The following is an 18,291-nucleotide window of genomic DNA, read 5'->3' on the forward strand; positions in this document are numbered from 1 at the left end:
GGGAAGCAAGAAGATAGTAGAATCTCAAGGATTTGGAGCTAAAGTGAAGCCTTAGCTTGGGTTTGTGAAGAATTAAGGTAAGGGGGGTTAGATTTCAATCATAATCTCTTAGTTTAATTTCTTCCCTAATTCTTTGCATAAGTGGTTATTTTGGATAAGTGATTATTGTGGACTTAGTTGTTGAAATTCGTGCTCTTGTTATGATGATGTGTTTTAGTATATGAAATTGATGATAATTGAATTATTGTTGATGAAATTGCATGTTCATAATATGTGAAAATGGGTATGTTGTGAATTGTGCTCTAATTGTTGAAATTATGTTATGTTGTTGTTGATTTGTGGTGGAATTCATCTTTATATGATGTTGTTGTTGTTGTTGTTATGAGATATTATTGTTGATGATTCATGACTTGGGTGTTCATAATCATGGATTGGTGAGGAGATTTAAGAAGTTGTGGTTGTTTTGAGGAAATGGTTTGATTTGGTGAATTATGTTAAAATGGTATTTGTTTTCATGTTTCATGTGATTTTGAAAGTCCTTTTGAGTTTATGAACCTGTAAACAATCTTTGGAAACGTATTTGGGTGTTGGGAGATCGAAATTGGGGATTTTGGGTGAAAAAGGGTTGGAACCCGAGAGTTTTTCTGCAGAACTGATGACTGTTCGCTTAAGCGAACGCTAAGCGAACGATAAGTGAACAGCTACAGAAAGTTACTGGAGCTTGTTCACTCAAGCGAGCTCTAAGTGAGATGCAAGCGAACAACCCCAATAAGTTTCTGGAACTTGGTCACTTAAGCGAACGGGTGGTCGTTTAAGCGAACAAGCCCAGTTTCAGCACCCTTTTGATTTTCGTTCCGGGCTTTCGAGGACCAATCTGAGCTTTGTAAAACACTTCTTTCAACTTGTTTAACTACTGATTATACACTTAAACCTATTGGAACATCGTTTGACTTGATTTTGTGAATTGAACTTGACTTTTGGAAAATGTCCAAGATCACCGATTTTTCCGAAACTTGTTTTTCTCAAGGAAATGGAGTAGGGTTAAGGTTGTATACTGATTATGTGATTTCTAAAAATGGTTGTAATTGGTTTCATTGAGTTTTAACTTGTTTTGCTTTGAAAATGGAATTTTCTTGGAAAGTGAGTAAGAGAGTATTAGAGTTTTAGTAACAATAGTTAATTTTCCAGCTCTTAATTACCTTTTCACAGCTGTTATGTTACAACCCTTTGTTAGCTTTTCACAGTTGTATGTTACAGCTCTTGGTTAGCTTTTCACAGTTCTTAATTGTTATACATCAACTGCTCTGCTATAAGCCTCTTGCCTATATATAAGCAAGAGCCTCTCTATTGTAACCAAGTGAAGAATATTTAATACAACATCAGAAACAATATTTCTTCTCTTTCAATTTTCCTTTTCTGTTTTCAATATGGTATCACAGAGCTAGGTTTCGGTTATGGGGGATTCATTGGAAAATTCTCCTCCACCACCACCACCACCTCCTCCACCGTTTGCACCCTTGGTTCACAACTTTGTTCCTCTTAGTACGGTGCCACCACCTCTTATTACTTTTCAATTGAAGATTTCCAAGAAATTAGATGAGAAAAATTTTCTCGTGTGGCGTCAACAAATCGAACCAGTGGTAAACGCTCACAATCTTCAAAGTTTTTTGTACTATGCTGAGATTCCTGATGAATTCATCAAGGATTCTATCACGAACTCTTTTTCTGAAAATCCTGCATATCGCACATGGATTCAGCAAGATCAGTGGCTGTTATCGTGGCTTCAGTCTACGATCTCAAGTTCTGTTATGACACGTATTCTTGGATGCACACATGCTTCACAATTGTGGCAACGAATTCAAGATCACTTTCAGAAGCTCACGCGTGCGAGAGTTCGTCAGTTACGATTTGAACTACGTGCAACGACGCTTGATGATCCGTCTGTTGATGATTATCTTCAACGTATCAAGCATCTGGTTGATTTATTAGCCTCTGTTGGAGATTCAATTCCCTCGCAACAACACATTGATGTTATTCTTGAAGGGTTTCCGTGTGATTATGGTCATGTTATCTCTGTTATTGAGAGTAAGTTTGAGGATATTCAGTTGGAAGAGGTGGAAGCTCTTCTCATCGCACATGAGATGCGTATGTCCAAGTTTGATAAACTAATTAAGTTTGATTCTGCTTCAATTAATCTTACTCAAGCGAAATCTATCCTTAGGTCCATTCCTTCACCTTCGCCTCCCGGTTTGTCTTCTCAAGCTAATCTTGTTGTTCACACTGATTCCATTGATTCAACCTCCCGTTCCCATTTCCCTAGCTATGGTAGTGGTTTTCGTGGACGCGGCGGTCGAAATGGTCGTGGACGTGAGCGAGGACGCCTTGGTAACGTTCAATGCCAAGTATGCTTCAGGTTTTGACATCTTGCTTCCATGTGTTATCATAGGTTTGATCAACAATATCAAGTACCAATTCCCCATGATTTTCAGGGTTATGCACGGGGTCCCTATGGTATATCTTCTCAAGGTGGAGCTCCTCTTTATGGTTATACCAATCCTCTGATTCGTCCCCAATTTCCCTCACCTATTCGCCCTCAAGCCAATCTGCAACCCAACGTTATGCTTGCTAATTCCTTTCCCTCATTCAACAATGCTTGGTTTCCAGACTCTGGAGCCTTCCTTCACGTGACCAATAGTTCTCAGAACATTCAACAACAGGTTCCCTTTGAAGGTCCTGACCAGATCTTCATAGGGAATGGCCAAGGTTTGAAAATTTTATCCTCTGGTTCTTCTCAATTTTGCTCACCTACTAACCCTAATTCTTCTCTAGTGCTACAATCTTCTTCATGTTCCTTCTATCACCAAAAACTTAATTAGTGTTAGTAAGTTTGCTAGGGATAATCATGTTTTCTTTAAGTTCCATCCTAACTTTTGCCTTGTCAAATCTTAGGCAAACATTGAAGTCCTTCTCTATGGCAATGTAGGTCGTGATGGACTTTACGAGTTCCTGTTGAGGCAAAATCCCTAATTAATTTTAAAGATAATAAACTTTAATAATTAAGGATTATATGGACTTTGATTAATTCATTGGTATTTAACTTGTGCTCTTGAGTGTTTTACTAAGACAGGAACAAAGTTTAATTCATACCAAGAAACATGAAATCAAAGGACATTGAATAAATGAACTAATTTTAATGTTCAGAAAGTTAGTTCAGAATGTTGATCAGTGAGTTGATTAGAACTTTCTGATGGAAGCTCAGAAGGATGTTCATAAGCAAACCCAGATTCATCAAGAACGTGAAGAACATGCAAGTACACTTGACACGAATAAAAGGTCCAGAAAAGTACATCTGCATGGATCTATCAACAAATAAAGGCATGAACAATGATTTATGTCAAAAGGATATTTAATGTTCATCTAAGACTATGAACATTAAAGTACTAGGAATATTCCAATAAGAATATAGTCCTAGATGTTGCATTCACTGCACTTCATTTATGTCCTTACTATTAACATTGATTACATTAAAAGCTAGTCTTACAAATCATCCTAAAGTAAGAACAAATGGAACATTCTGATGGTCAGAATGTTCATTTCTGCACATGCTTCCAACCATGAACAGTGTAGTTGGTGAAAAGTTAGCAAGCAAAGAAAAAGGAGATCTTGCATCAGAGTTAACCTGTCCTCTGAACTGTAATCAAGCATATTTCCTTGAAGCATGGGCCTGAAGATGCAGATCCACTATCCTCTCTCATGCACAAAGTCCAAGACAGATTTGGTAACTTTATCCCACTTCATCCAGCAACTTTTGAAGTGGTTAGAGAATACAATCTGTATTCTCTAACCACTTAGACTTTGTGCAGCACTTTTACAACCCTTGCTGAGGCTTAGAGAATACAGATTGTGTAATTGTTCAAGTGAATAAAGATTGTAAGGTGCAGGATTTGAGAGGTTATCTCAAGCATCATAGTGGAAACTCTCACAAGATTGTGAGGAGGGGACTAACCCACATTGGGGGAACCACTATAATTTCTGTGTGTTGATTCTCTCTTCCCTTTACTCTTTACTTACTGTAAACACAAACACACACAAACACATTTACTTGTTAAACTGTTTCTGCACTCAGACATCAGAACGTTCTGAAGTCTGTTATTAACTTAACCATTCCAAGTTTCAACTTGAGAATCACTTTTAAGTTTTAGGATAATTTTTAAAGGGTCACAATTCAAACCCCCTTCCTTATGACTATTTTATCTACTTCAATTGGCATCAGAGCCCGGGTCTAAGGGTTTGAACACTTAAACAAGTGTTAGAGAGAAAAGATTCAGGAAGTATGTCTAAAGTCAAATACATAGCTGAAGGAGGATCATCAAACAGACCACCACTCTTTGATGGTTCAAACTACTACTTCTAGAAAGGCAAGATGGAACTCTTTCTCAGATCTCAAGACAATGATATGTGGACAGTCATCACAGATGGAGACTTTGTCCCAAAAACCAAAGAAGGAGCTGTCAAAGAAAAGAGTGCATGGTCAACAGATGAAAAAGCTCAGGTATTGTTAAACTCTAAAGCTAGACTCTTTTTATCATGTGCATTAACCATGGAAGAAAGTGAAAGAGTTGATGAATGTAAGAATGTTAAAGAAGTATGGGATACTTTGAGAATACAACATGAAGGTACATCTCATGTCAAAGAAACTGGAATTGACATTGGTGTCATAAAGTTTGAAGTCTTTGAAATGAGTGAAAATGAAACCATTGATGAGATGTATGCTAGATTTACTACAGTAGTAAATGAAATGAGATCTCTTGGAAAGGCATATTCTACTCTTGATAGAATCAGAAAAATATTAAGATGTCTTCCAAGTGTGTGGAGACCTATGGTCACAGCAATCGCTCAGGCCAAGGATTTAAAAACTATGAACCTGGAAGATCTCATTGGTTCACTGAGAGCCCATGAAGTTGTACTTCAAGGAGACAAACCAGTGAAGAAGGTAAAATCACTTGCCTTGAAAGCATCTCAGCAAACTTCATCAGTAGCTGATGATGATGTGCAAGAACCACAAGAGTTAGAAGAAGTTCATGAAGAAGAAGCTGAAGATGAACTCGCACTAGTCTCTAAAAGAATTCAAAAAATGATGTTAAGAAGAAATCAGATCAGAAAGAAGTTTCTAAACACCAACAACAACACTAGAACTGAAACTTCTTAACTAGCCCATGAAGTTGTACTTCAAGGAGACAAACCAGTGAAGAAGAAATCAAAAAATGATGTTAAGAAGATCTTGAGAATAAAATGGATAGTCTCTTATATGACTCAAACTTCTTAACTAATAGATGTCATTCTTTCATTAAGGAACTTTCTGAACAAAAGTACTTGAAACAAAGACAAAGCCCTACAAAGTTTCACTTTCGTCTGGTGCAGGACAAAAGGAGTTTTCTTAAAGAAAAAACAAAAACAAAGACAAACATATTACTTAGAGCGAGGTATCACAAAAGGAATATCCACAACGATCCAGTTGCAGCAGGCTCCTCCAAGTGTCACGAAGATGGGTGCCACTTCCTCAGATTGATCCTCAATGATTGCATTAGTCTCTGGTGGACCATAGATAAAACCAGCACTGTAAAAAGTACCTCCAGTAGGGTTGAATGCCCCAGGCTTGCTATTCGGAAAACCAATTCCCTCTTTGCGCTTGTTCTCGGGTAGCTCCACTAACTGACCCCAACCTTCAGTCTTGCCTTCATGAATCACCCTCCGAGCGTCCTTCAAAGAAGCCATACTAGTCTCGACTTTCCTCGCACTTCCTTCAGCAGAGAGACTTTGGAATGACGACCCATCCGAGCTATTACCACCAATGTAAGAGAAAGCAGACAAATTACTGACCAACAGGGCCGACTCACCACTTACGGTTATCAGTTTCCCCTGGCTTATGAACTTCAGCTTCTGATGGAGAGTGGATGTCACTGCCCCAGCATCGTGGATCCAAGTCCGGCCAAGGAGGCAGCTGAAAGAGGCCTGAATCTTCATAACTTGGAATTTAACCTTGAATTCGTGTGGGCCAACTGAGATGGGTAACTCTATTTCTCCACATACTGACCTTCTGGTTCCATCAAATGCTCTCACTGTCACATCGCTGGACTACAAGAGAGCCTTTGAATATGAAAGCTGATCTAGAGTGGACTTCGGCATCACATTTAGAGATGACCCAGTATCTATCAAGACATTAGAAAGAGAGTCTGATTTGCAGAGGACCGAAATAAGCAATGCTAGGTTGTGATTCTTTCCTTCCACCGGGAGATCTTTATCGCTGAAACTCAAATTGTTACAAGCAGTTACATTCCCCACAATACTTTCGAATTGTCCCAGAGTCACATCATATTCCACATAGGCTTGATCTAGCACCTTCGTCAAAGCATCTCTATGGGCATCAGAGCTGGATAAAAGAGACATTATAGAGATTTTGGCGGGCGTTTGTAGCAACTGATCCACTACTTTGTACTCGCTCCTCTTGATTAACTTCAGGATCTCATCACTATCCTCGTAGACAATCTCGTTGGGTTGTCTGATAGCTTTACCCTTATCCGGATTTCGCTCTTTCACCGGTTTTTCGGCTGGAGCACTAACTTCTTTCTCGACAACAACAGGGAGCACCCGTCCACTTCTCAAAAACTTGCCACTTTCCGCAATATTGTCCACAGGGACTGGTGAGTCAAGAGGTACCTTTTTCCCATCTTCCAGAATTGTATACTCATAATTATATGGCACGACTTTTTGAGAAGAATAAGGTAATTGTTCTGGCGGGCAGATCAACAGAGGAGTGCCGGCTGGTTTAACACGATTGACCATTATCACGAGTGCTTCCCGCATTTTGAATACCGGAGTAACAACACACACATTCCTATCTTTCTCTTTTCTAGTGACAACAAATTCTTTCCTGTCTAGCAACCCTTGAACATCATTCTGGACTTGCTCGCAACCACGAGGATCCACCGAACATATACCACAAGCCTCATGATCGTGGCTAAAGAGAGTTGCTTCACACATCTTCATATGTATTAGAACCAAAGGAGTTCTGATCTCACATGCATAAAGAACAAAGCTATCTTCTTGGATCATATTAATAGCAGGCCCATGAGGTGGCAGAGGGTTGTTTGGGACAACCGGGTCATGGTCTGTAAAGGTTAGCTCTTTATTTTGGATTAGCTTTAGGACCTCTTCTTTAAGGGTGAGACAATGTTCAACGTCATGCCCCAGTGCTCCTTGATGGAACTCACAGGTGCGGTCAGCACGGTACCATGCGGGTAAAGGGTTTTGCATGCGGGGCTGAGGCCTAGTTTGTACCAGATTTCTTGAAGGAGAGAAGGTAGCAAGATTTTATATGGCATTGGTATGGGAGGAAATTGGTTTCTAGGAGGGCGGGGCTGTTGTTGGGCTTGAGGACGATGTTGTTGTGGTTGAGGTGGTGGAGGATAGTATGGGTGTTGGTAGAACGGTTGAGGATTGTATGGTTGATAATTTGGTTGGTATAGTGGCGGGTAATATGGTGGAGGTGCCTGAGGCCTTTGATAGTTTGGATTCTGTGGAGGGGGCATTTGTGGTGCAATGTTAGCCACATAAGGGCAATTCGGGTACAATGGTTGAGATCCACCATGGGCCACCATGCCGACCTCTTGAGTATTCTTTCTTGGATATCCATTTCCAAACTTCTTATTGCCATTGGATGAACTACCTGATGAGCCACCCGACAAACCACCTGACGAACCACTTTCCTTAGACACATGTCCCTTTTGGACCCAATCTTCAATACGTACTCCCATATCTACCATATCAATAAACTTTTGTGAAGCACAACCAAGCATCTTCTCTGAATAAAAAGGGCTCAGAGTCTCATAAAACAAATCAGATATTTCTTCTCATCCAAAGGCGGGCGGATCTGAGAGGACTTCTGGATAAAGCGCTGAGCATATTCCTTGAAAGATTCCTTATCCCCCTGAGTCATAGATTGTAGTTCTTTCCGATTAAGCGCCAGATAGGAGTTGTACCTGTACTGTTGGAGAAAAGCATCAGCCAGTTCCTCAAAAGTAGTAATACCCTTCAAATTCATGTACCAGGTGTGTGCGGGACCAGCCAAGCTATCTTGGAAACAGTGGATAAGCAGAGGTTTATTTTTCTTGTAAGCTGTCATCTTTATCACATACATGACCAAGTGCATTTGAGGGAAAGTTTCCCCTGTATACTTCTCAAAAACTGACGTTTTAAACTTAGGCGGTATTTCCACATCTGGAACCAAACAAAGATCATGCACATTCTGATTGAACACCTCCTTGCCACGAATGTTCCTCAATTCCTTCGGCACCACATCAAATTTCTCTTCCAAGTTTCCCACTTGATCATCTCCCACTACACTACCAGAGTGATAAATTTGTTCTTCCTCCTGCTGGGTTGCATGAACAGTAGGCCCTGCCTGAGTTACAGCAGCCTGAGGAATCGGCTGGCCAGTTTGAAAGAACGGTGTCGACTGTCCATAAGGAAATGGTACCTCATTAGCTCCAGGACGAAAACCCTCATTAGTCATGTTTGGCATACCCCATGGGTAACCTTTCGGCATATCATACTGAGGAGTAAATCCCGGGGGACCAGGTGGACGGAAACTCTAATTATACACATCACCGGCTGAGAAACCCACCACGAGAGGCTGCGTAGGCCCGACAGATGTCACGGCAGTAGGTATTGGCTGTGGAATACCATTAGGTGCAGCAGAAACGACCACAATAGGAATTGGCTCAGAGACCACTGCTTGCTCTCTCTCGACCATCAAAGTCTCCATCATAAGTGTCATCTTCTCTAACTCTGCATTGAGATTACTAACATCCGCCCTGAGCTGAACGTTTTCTTGTTCCGCAGTTGCCATCTTCTTCTTGATATATGCTCTAGTGTGGTGAATACGAGTAGGCTTGTATTGAATTCGTCGGGCCACTTTCAATTACTGCGGCAGAGAGGAGTGAAGTGTGAGACTTGATTTTGACAGCTTATGAATGCGATATGATGCATGATATGCTAAATGCAAAAATGTGCAATTTTCATTTTTATCGAAGGACTTATAAAAGTATTTTTGTAAACATAACAACTTTAAACATTACATTAATGATAAGAGAGTACTACAAGGTAATTCCCTTTCTAACAACCAAGCCAAGGGATAAACTTACAAATATAAAACACTAGAAGATAAATCCCTTTCTAACAGACTGAGCCAAGGGGTAGACTCCAAATATAAAATACTACAAGGTAATTCCCTTTCTAACAACCAAGCCAAGGGGTAAACTTACAAACATAAAGAAAACTACAATATAATTCCCTTTCTAACAACCAAGCCAAATGATAGACTTAAATATAAAACATAAGACAGTAAACAACTCTGGAAGAAGCTTCGGACACTCTAGGGAGATGGATAAGAACATGTGCTGGTAAAGAAAGCACTCCGTTTCTTCTTTTGTCCCGGGACCCTGTCAAGTGCAACATCTTTTTCTTTGATGATGGCTTCTAATCGGGCAATCTCAAGTCTTCTCTGTTCACTTTCCCAAGTCTTTGTCTCTAACATACCCATTACTATCTCATAATCCCGTTCTTTCTTGCAGAGCATTCTCTCCAAAGCGGCTTTCTCGCAGTTGGACGCATGCAAACGCTCTTGGTACTCTTTCTTGGTCTCTGGGGGTAAAGGCCATGGTATTTCTGGATCAGTTGCAGACATGTGCCTTGGTATGGTGTAGGGCATACCGAAAGCCACAGCCCTCTCGATCACCCACTGAGTGTAAGATTCGTGTGCGATGTCTTGTTTTTTCCCTAGCTGGATCCCATCAAACTTACGAACGGTATACCAAGCTTGGACAAACCGCATCCTTAAATCTGTGTGAACCTCACCATTGAGATAGAACTCACCGGATAAAGAAATACTGTCAGGCTTCCCTCTCATAGGATATCCATACTGGCGCATAGCAAGGGTCGGATTATAAATGATTCCTCCACATGTACCAATGAGGGGCACATTCTCAAATTCTCCACAGGCACCGATGATCCCTTCAGTGTTAGCAGCAGGGTGAGCCCAAACAATGTCAGCCGGGGTGAGGGGCATAAGCCTTTCAGACCAAGAAGTTGTCCCGATGTCAGTCTTGGAGAGGACGGCTTTGGGCAAGTGTGAAGCAAACCATTTGTACAATAGTGGTGCGCAACAAACAATGGTTCCCCCCTCTTGGCGCTGTCTATGCTGGATGGAGTGGTAAGTATCTGCAAGGAGGGTAGGGACTGCGTTATTAGCGAGGAAGATTTTGATGGCATTGATGTCAACAAAGTTGTCCATGTTGGGAAACAAGAAGAGGCCGTATATAAGTAAGGCGAGAACGGATTCAAATGCATTGGTTTTTTTGGCTTTGAGAAAGTCAGAGGCTTTTCGGTAGAGGAATTTAGCGGTTAGGCCGAGGAAATTGTTTTTGATGGTAAAGTGGGGTTGAACTAGGTCGGAAGGCTTTAGATGGAGTTCTTTTGCAATAGTTGTCTCTTTAGGTGCGGGCTCAAGACCATTGAAGGGTACTTCTTTTGACACCGGTAAGCCAACCCAATAGGAATACTCCTCCAGTGTGGGGACCAACTAATAATCTGGGAAAGTAAAGCAATGATAAACCGGATCATAGAATTGCACCAAAGTTTCCAAAATGCCGTCATCCACCCTCACCCTGATGAGATCAAGTAACCTCCCATACCGATCCTGGAACTTATTAGGATTAGCAACTTGATTCCCTAGCTCCTTTAGTCTTGTCAAATCCGGTCTCTTGAAACTATACTTCTTAATGCTCCTTGTTTCGGGATTCATCTACAATGTTTACAAAAAAACTTGTCTAAATCGTTCGATAGTTTTATGAATGGAAAAAAATATTTATGGATGAATGCATGAATGCATGATGCTAAGAACATTGAATACATGAGGGGTTAGATTCAAAATGTTGGGTGAAAGGTAACGCCATTTGGTAAGGACTATGGTTTTTTAACTTGCACATGTAACAAAGGTTCTACCAAGTTCCCAAATTACAACTACCCTCATGGACTTATCGGTGTGTAGGACTGCTCCTAGACCAACAGTATTCATAAGGAAGTCTAGTTTGAGTGTAGTATCGCATGACGACTAAAGTCAAGACCGCTCTTGGTTTAGCCACCGCACTACGTCCTAGAAAGGCCAAGATGGGTTAAAGGTAATCTAAAGGTTTTCATCGCTTGATGGGTTTCAAAAATAATATCGCCAATCACGACTGCTCATGGTGATGTATATTTACTCTTGAACCCACGTTGAGTGGAGTTATATCACATGCACACATAGGCAGGACCGCTCTTGGTATGGCACTATGATCGTACTCCATCCTATCTTATGTTTCACTCAAGTCCGGGAGTAGGACTTTTATTTTTCTCACCCCTCACGTAACAAGGTAAAATATATACAAAATAGTAAAGCATAAAGATAAAGGAAGAAAGGTGGGTTTAACCCGCGTAGGATCCCCAGTGAAGTCGCCATTTTGTAGACCATGATTTTCGGGTGCCAATCCATTGATTGGATTTGAACCTTCAATCGTTTGGACTTTCTCGATTTTTCTTGGGAAGGGAAAATGAGTTAAACCCTTATTTGGATCTGGGGGTCGATTACGATTGGGGAAGGTGTTAGGCACCCGCATCGTCCACGGTACTCCGTGGGAACCTCTTTCTAACTTCATTTTTATTTGAAAATTTATTGCTTAAAGTCTAAGTGAAAGAATGGAGGGAGAAGAAGTATGAGTTTTTGTTATTTTTATTTAATCGATTTGGAAGGAATAAACCCTTGCCTACATACCTTTAAAGGGATCAAAACCTCCGTAGTTCTCTCTTAAAAAATATTTTTTGTTGGTTAGGTTAATTTTAATTTGATTGAAAATGGTTCTAAGAAGGGTTGCGAGACCTCAAGGTATAGAAGAATAAAATAGAAGTGAGGTTGTTTCATTTTATTTAAGAAATTTGGTCTAAGTTTGATTAAGATTCATTTAGGAATTTGATTAAGAAAATAAAAGGGAAACCATCTTGGATTTGGATCCAAGGTTTATTAAGAAAGTAATTTGACTTTTGCTTATTTGATTTTTGAGATAAAGAAGATTTTTCTAAACTAACGGAAAGCGAGCGTAACGATGCGAAAAATAAAGCAAGCGTAAAGCGATAAATAAAGTGGTATAGTGTCGGTGTGTGCAATTACTACGCTATTACATACCCTTCCTAGATACATTCTAAGAGAAATGCAAAGCCCAAAATAAATTACATCACTTCCCTAATTATACACACTAAATATCATAGGGCTTAAATAAATTGCAATAGGAAAAGAAAAATGCATGAGATTATACTAAAATTAAAGCAATCATGATATGATAAGAAAATTTGAGAACATCATATACTAGAATGAAATGCAATGATGTTAAAACTTTTAAAGCAAAGCATGAAATAAAGCTGGAATTCACAAGTAAAAACAATGAACAAGACATTTAAAATGCATGAAATGATACTCTAGAAATATTAAAGCAAAGAACCAACAAATAAAATAAGGCATGGAAATTAAAACCTCAAAATGTATGAAACATAATTAATTGAAAGGAAAAGAAAGATGCATGAGTTGATAAAATGATTGGAATTAAAATGCATGAAACATAACTAAAATTTTGATGAAACTATATAATAAAATAAAGTATGATATGAAAAATAGATTTGAATTAAAATGCATACAGAAAATATAAGCTACAATTGATAAGTAAAAATAAAAGATTATGAAAAATGCAAGAAAATAAAAATGCATGATAATAAATTTTAAGAAGGAAAACAGGGGTGTAGAATTGAAAATAGGTGGTGTAAACAGTAAAACAGTAGAGAAATTTGAAAACAGAATGGGCTTAGTACAAAAAGATTGGCTCAGGCCTGGATAGATCTAAACCGCGAGATTGATCAAAAGGTCTTGATCTGGTTCCAGGAGTCTCATCACAGCCACACAAATCAAAAGATCGCAGGGTCTAAAAACAAGCAACACAGGGACCGTCAGATCGTAGATCTGACGGTTAAAAAACAAAGTGCAGCGAAACAAACAAGGACATGCACATACAGGACTAAAATCACAGAATCACAACCATTCAAATATCATGATCTAACGGCTAAAATGAAAGTATGAGAACCAAGTCAAACCGGTCCGGTTCAGATGAACCAGACCGGTTCGCATGCTTATAAAAATATTTTTAGGACCGGTTCATTCATTTCCTTCCATTCTTCCTCTCTCAAAAACTATTCTTGAGGGAGAAGCTCTGCAAACAGAGCCTTCTTCTCCGATCTATCCTCTCTCTTTCCGGCGCGGTGGCTGCCGGCCCGGTAGGGTGGCGCCGCCGCGTCGGACGACCTAAACTGCTCAGATTCAAAAAAATTCATGTTTTTAACATCCTTTTTCGTTGCTGAGCATGGATTCGAGCTTCGATTTTGCTAGAAATGGATAGATCGGAGCAGATCTAAAATTCTATTTCGGAATAAAACTCATGAAGCAAGCAAACATTCAAACGGATTCGCGTATGAACACGCAAGGAAACAGATTTACCTCAGTTTTAACGGAGAAAATGTTGAGTAGAAATGGAAAACTTCTAGATCCACGTCGACAATACTTCGGTTTCTTCTCCTTGCTTCGATCTCGTTTCCGATCTGCTTTTATTTGTGAACTTGAACCAAAAGACCACTTGAGAATGAAAACGATGGTAAAAGATAGCTTCAGATCGACTAGGTTGATGCTATCCTTAGAGAAAAGATGCAAGAAATTACTTCTGTGATGGAATTATTATGTTTTAGAACTGCTTTTCGAATTTCTGGAGTTTTGGTGTTCATGAATTTATATGAACATTCATATCAATGTTCATCCTGTTCTTGCCTAAATTTCAGTTTTGATTCAAAAATTTAGGAGAGAGAATGATTTTTGTGTTTATGTAATTGAAGGCTGTGATTATTCTCTGCGGCTACAGTGTTAGTCAGTGAATAGTGATTGGTGCAGACTGCAATAAATGACAGTCTATTTATAGACTGTCATTTTAGGGTTAGACTGACAAATACAAAGGACGAAAATACCCCTAAGTGGGTCTGATACAAGAATGCCACCACAACATATGAGAATTGGAGAGCAAGTTACAAAAGGGACCAATATGAGACTGCCATCTGGACAAAAACTGACTAAAAGGACTAAAAAGGAAAATGAATAATATTTATAAAGAAAAGGAAAAAAACGTGATATATCACAAAAACTTGGAATAATAACAAAAAGATAAAAATAAACTAATAATGATAATTGATAATAACTAAAATGATTAATAAAAAAAAATATAACGCAATATAAAATAAAATAAAAAGAAAAGTCCCTTTCGATAAATGAGGTATTTTAAAATACCTCTCTGCCGAAATTTTGACTAAAACGGTTTAAAAACAACGGTATTTTAAAAGTGCAAGTAAAATTTTTTTAAATGGTTTAAACCTACAAATAAAAGGAAATTTAATTAAACAAAGTCTAAAAGAAATGAATAAAAGACTTCAAAAATTGTTAATGCCTAAAAAAAAAAAATACAAATGGAGCGTAAAAAAAATGTACTTGTTTTTAAAAAAAAAAACGAGATAAAGATATTTTTAAATGATTAAACGATGCCTAAACAAAGGTTTTAACTGGTTAAAGCGAAAAAAGGGATTTTGAGCCGTTTTTAAAAAAAACGGTTAAAAAGACCTTTAACTGATCCAAAATTGGGGTATGACAGGGTAGTTCACCTAGGTAATGGCTTTCTAGGTGATCTAAAAGAGAAGTGTCTTCAGGTGGGATAGAAGATGTGGTACAAGATGTGTGTGAGACTGGAGATACCTGAGATAGCGTTGCTGTGTTATCATCTAAGATTTCAGGGTTATTTTCCTTAATACAACACTTAAAGACATGTTTTTCTCAGATCTTGGACTGTTACACTGTTAGGTGTTATCAACAGAACTAGGGCTCTAGATACCAATTGAAGTTGAGAAAAACACAAGAAGGGGGGTTGAATTGTGTTTTGAAAAATTCTTCGTTTCTCTAAAAACTGAACACACTGATCAGAAGCTAAGTGAAACAGCTTCTGAAGTGATAATCAGAATCTAAACGCAGCGGAATAAAACAGAGAGAGAAGAAGAAAGACACAAAGCAATTATACTGGTTCCTTCCACAATCCGGAAGTAGTCCAGTCCCCCTTGCACTTCCAAGGAGATTTCACTAAAATGTAATATCTGATTACAATTGCTCAAGCACACCTGCAAGAGACTTCCTTTGCTTAAGCACACTTTGCAAGAGTCTTTCTATGCTCAAGAACACAATCAAGAGACTTCCCTGCTCAAGCACAACTGCGAGAGACTTCTAGCTAAACAAAATTACACAGAAAATTGTTTAAGGTTGAACACTTGATATACAATCAGAGGTGCTCACAATACAAATCAGATACAGACTCAATAACTTAAGAATTTCTAAGATGAAACTTTGAGACACAGAAATTCTAAGTGAATGCAGAACAATTTCAGCAGAGGTTTGGCACTTGTAAAAATGTTGAGAGTCTTTCGTTCAGCATTACCAAATCTCTAAGTCTTCACTCCTTTATATAGAGGTGTGAAAGAGACGTTGTGAAATTGCCAGCACATCAAAGAGTCGTTGTTGAAGCTTGATCTTTCACCAATAATCTTTTGCCTGATTTGGTTATTGTCCTATGAAGAACAAATTTAAAATCCATTCCTTATCCAAATGAACATCTATGCAGGCGAAGCCGTATTCTGGAGCTGTTTTCTTGTCTTGTAGTGTGGACACAAAACAGAGTAGTGGAGAAGGTGGTTGTACAGTTCATACAATAGTACAATGTCAACACTTTCCTCCAAATTGCAAGCACATGCCTTCAAACACCGTTGAAATGACCGTTGCAATGTTCCACTAATCTTCTGATGTCCTTTGATGAATTTCGATCCATGAAACAACTCTTGAATCCTTGAATTTCGCAAATTCAGTTGATCTTCAGCTTCTTGTGAAAATGGCTTCTGATGAGGCAGCTTCTGATGTTGTAGCTTCTGATGATGACGTAGCGCTTCAGGAGCACTATTCTTCAGGAGCGCTTTACTCTCTTCAGGAGCAGCTTGACTTCAGGAGCACTTTTTATCTTCAGGAGCATATTGCCTTCAGGAGCGTCTAAGCTTCAATTTTGTTGATTCCTTTTTCTCTTTATTTGTTCTTTAGTACCATTAAATGATGTAAAAATTTAACTATGGTCCTGTACACTTGAACAAATATTAGCTAGTCCAATTTACAATTTTTAATACCTTGTTATCATCAAAACTCTTTAAGGTTCATTGTTAAATACATTTTGTTCCAACAAGTTTTGTATGATTGAGTTGCGACCCTTTTTCCTTATGGAAAACTACTATTTATACAAATAGAAATAACTAACTAAATTCGAATTCAAATCTATAACTACAGAAAACTAACAAGCCTTATCCATCTAATTTGAATTTCGAACATGCCTTTTTGGAAAGAGCCGTTGCTTGTTCACATCAAAAAATGATAACCGTTCTTCGATGGCTTCGTCCGTCGAACTGAAGCACGTGCCCCCAGCAAGTCCAATTTCGATAAACTCTTTGAGAATAATTCATCATTTCTTCGATGACAAGGTCAACTTTTCTTTAACTGCATTTAATACTGCATTTAATGATAGCCTTTGAAAATATAGGCTAACAAATTGCCCCCCGGTAACGTCATTTTCGACTCATCTCTTGAAAGGGAGAAAAAGATGTTTCTGACCCCGATGGATACACCTCGATTTTGATCGATACTTTGAAGTCTACGACGTCATCTGATCAGAGAAAAAATTCAAAAGATAGATTTTGGTCTCCCCACCATAGTTAGTGGGCCACGTTCCAGTCATTGGGAACTACCACTTTGTAGAAAAACTGTCAACACAAGATGTTGACACCTGTCCAGATCAAAAGGCTATAAAACACAAAGCTTTTACCTTTACCTTTTCACTTTTCAAGCTTCCCTTTTTCACTGTTCATTCTTCTTCTCTGGATAGAAAACTTTGCTCCAGAAACCCTTTTTAAAGAAAGTTTCATCTTTTCTAGAAAAAAAAATCATACTGTTATGTTCGTCTTCCTGTTTGACAAACATTCCTGACCATGACGAATGCAAAAAGTTCCTCCTCAAAGGCTGCTGATAGCGACGAACCTATTAATTTTTCCAAGGAATTTTCTGTTGGTGCTCCTGTATTCACCGAAGAACTAGACATCAAAGAAGCTGAAGAGAAAATCTGGAAATCCCAGGTAATTATCTCTTGCCCTAAATCACCATATGCATTATTAGGGCCACTCCCCATTGATAAGGAAACACCAAAAGGTCTTAGTGCCATTTTTCCATGTTTTGAAGAACAACTCCCTTTGATTTTCACCAAAGGTCCATATGACCTGAGTTTCTTAAAATCCAAGTTCAGGACGGAGCCAAAAATAGGTGAAAATGACCCTTACATTGGCTGGTTAGACAAGCTAGAAAAGAAGAAAGGTCAATTTTGGAGAGATATAGGAATTTTTGACCTTATTTAGCTGTCTAGACAAGGACCCAAATAACAAAATGAACTGATAATTGCCGCCTTACATTTTTGGAACCCTTCGACAAACAGCCTTCACTTAAAATGTGGCATGTTTACGCCTACTCTGCTTGACGTCGCAGGTATTACTGGCCTCAAACCTACTGGCCAAACTTTCGATCCTGATAAGCATCAGTCAAAATTCTCATTCGACGTTACCAGGCCCGCTTATGGTAACTTCATCATAGATCATTATGATACTTCAACCACTGAAGTTTCTGATACGGAACACATTGCCTTTTTAACTTGTTGTTTATCCAGGTTCATTTTTTGTTCAAGATCTATCCAGATTCCTAAGAAATTAACAACTTTAGCCATTCAATTACATGAAGGCAAAGACATTTGCCTGAGCAAACTTATTTTAGGATCTCTGTATGAAAATCTGAACCAAGCAGTGACCAATATCAAAGAATACCCATCTCGAGGAAGTCAGATCATTCCTGGTCCTATTTGGCTATTTCAACTGTGGCTCTTGGCTAGTTTTAGGACAAAACTGGTTGTTACCCTTCCCCCTCGCCTTTTGAAAGCGTACGAAGACTGCTCTATCGAAGGTATAGGCCTAGCCATGCTCCAATATGGCAATAGGACT

General features: G+C 38.9%; 2 pseudogenes; both read right to left on the minus strand.

The window, feature by feature from the left end:
- Positions 1-5,469: 5,469 nt before the first annotated feature.
- LOC146899762 (uncharacterized) lies at positions 5,470-8,908 on the minus strand (annotated as a pseudogene).
- A 525-nt stretch (positions 8,909-9,433) lies between these two features.
- LOC146899763 (uncharacterized) lies at positions 9,434-10,979 on the minus strand (annotated as a pseudogene).
- Positions 10,980-18,291: the final 7,312 nt, after the last annotated feature.

This window comes from Medicago sativa, chromosome 8 (genome assembly GCF_051527215.1).
Source record: "Medicago sativa cultivar Bolivia chromosome 8, Bolivia_mono, whole genome shotgun sequence".
NCBI lineage: Eukaryota > Viridiplantae > Streptophyta > Magnoliopsida > Fabales > Fabaceae > Medicago > Medicago sativa.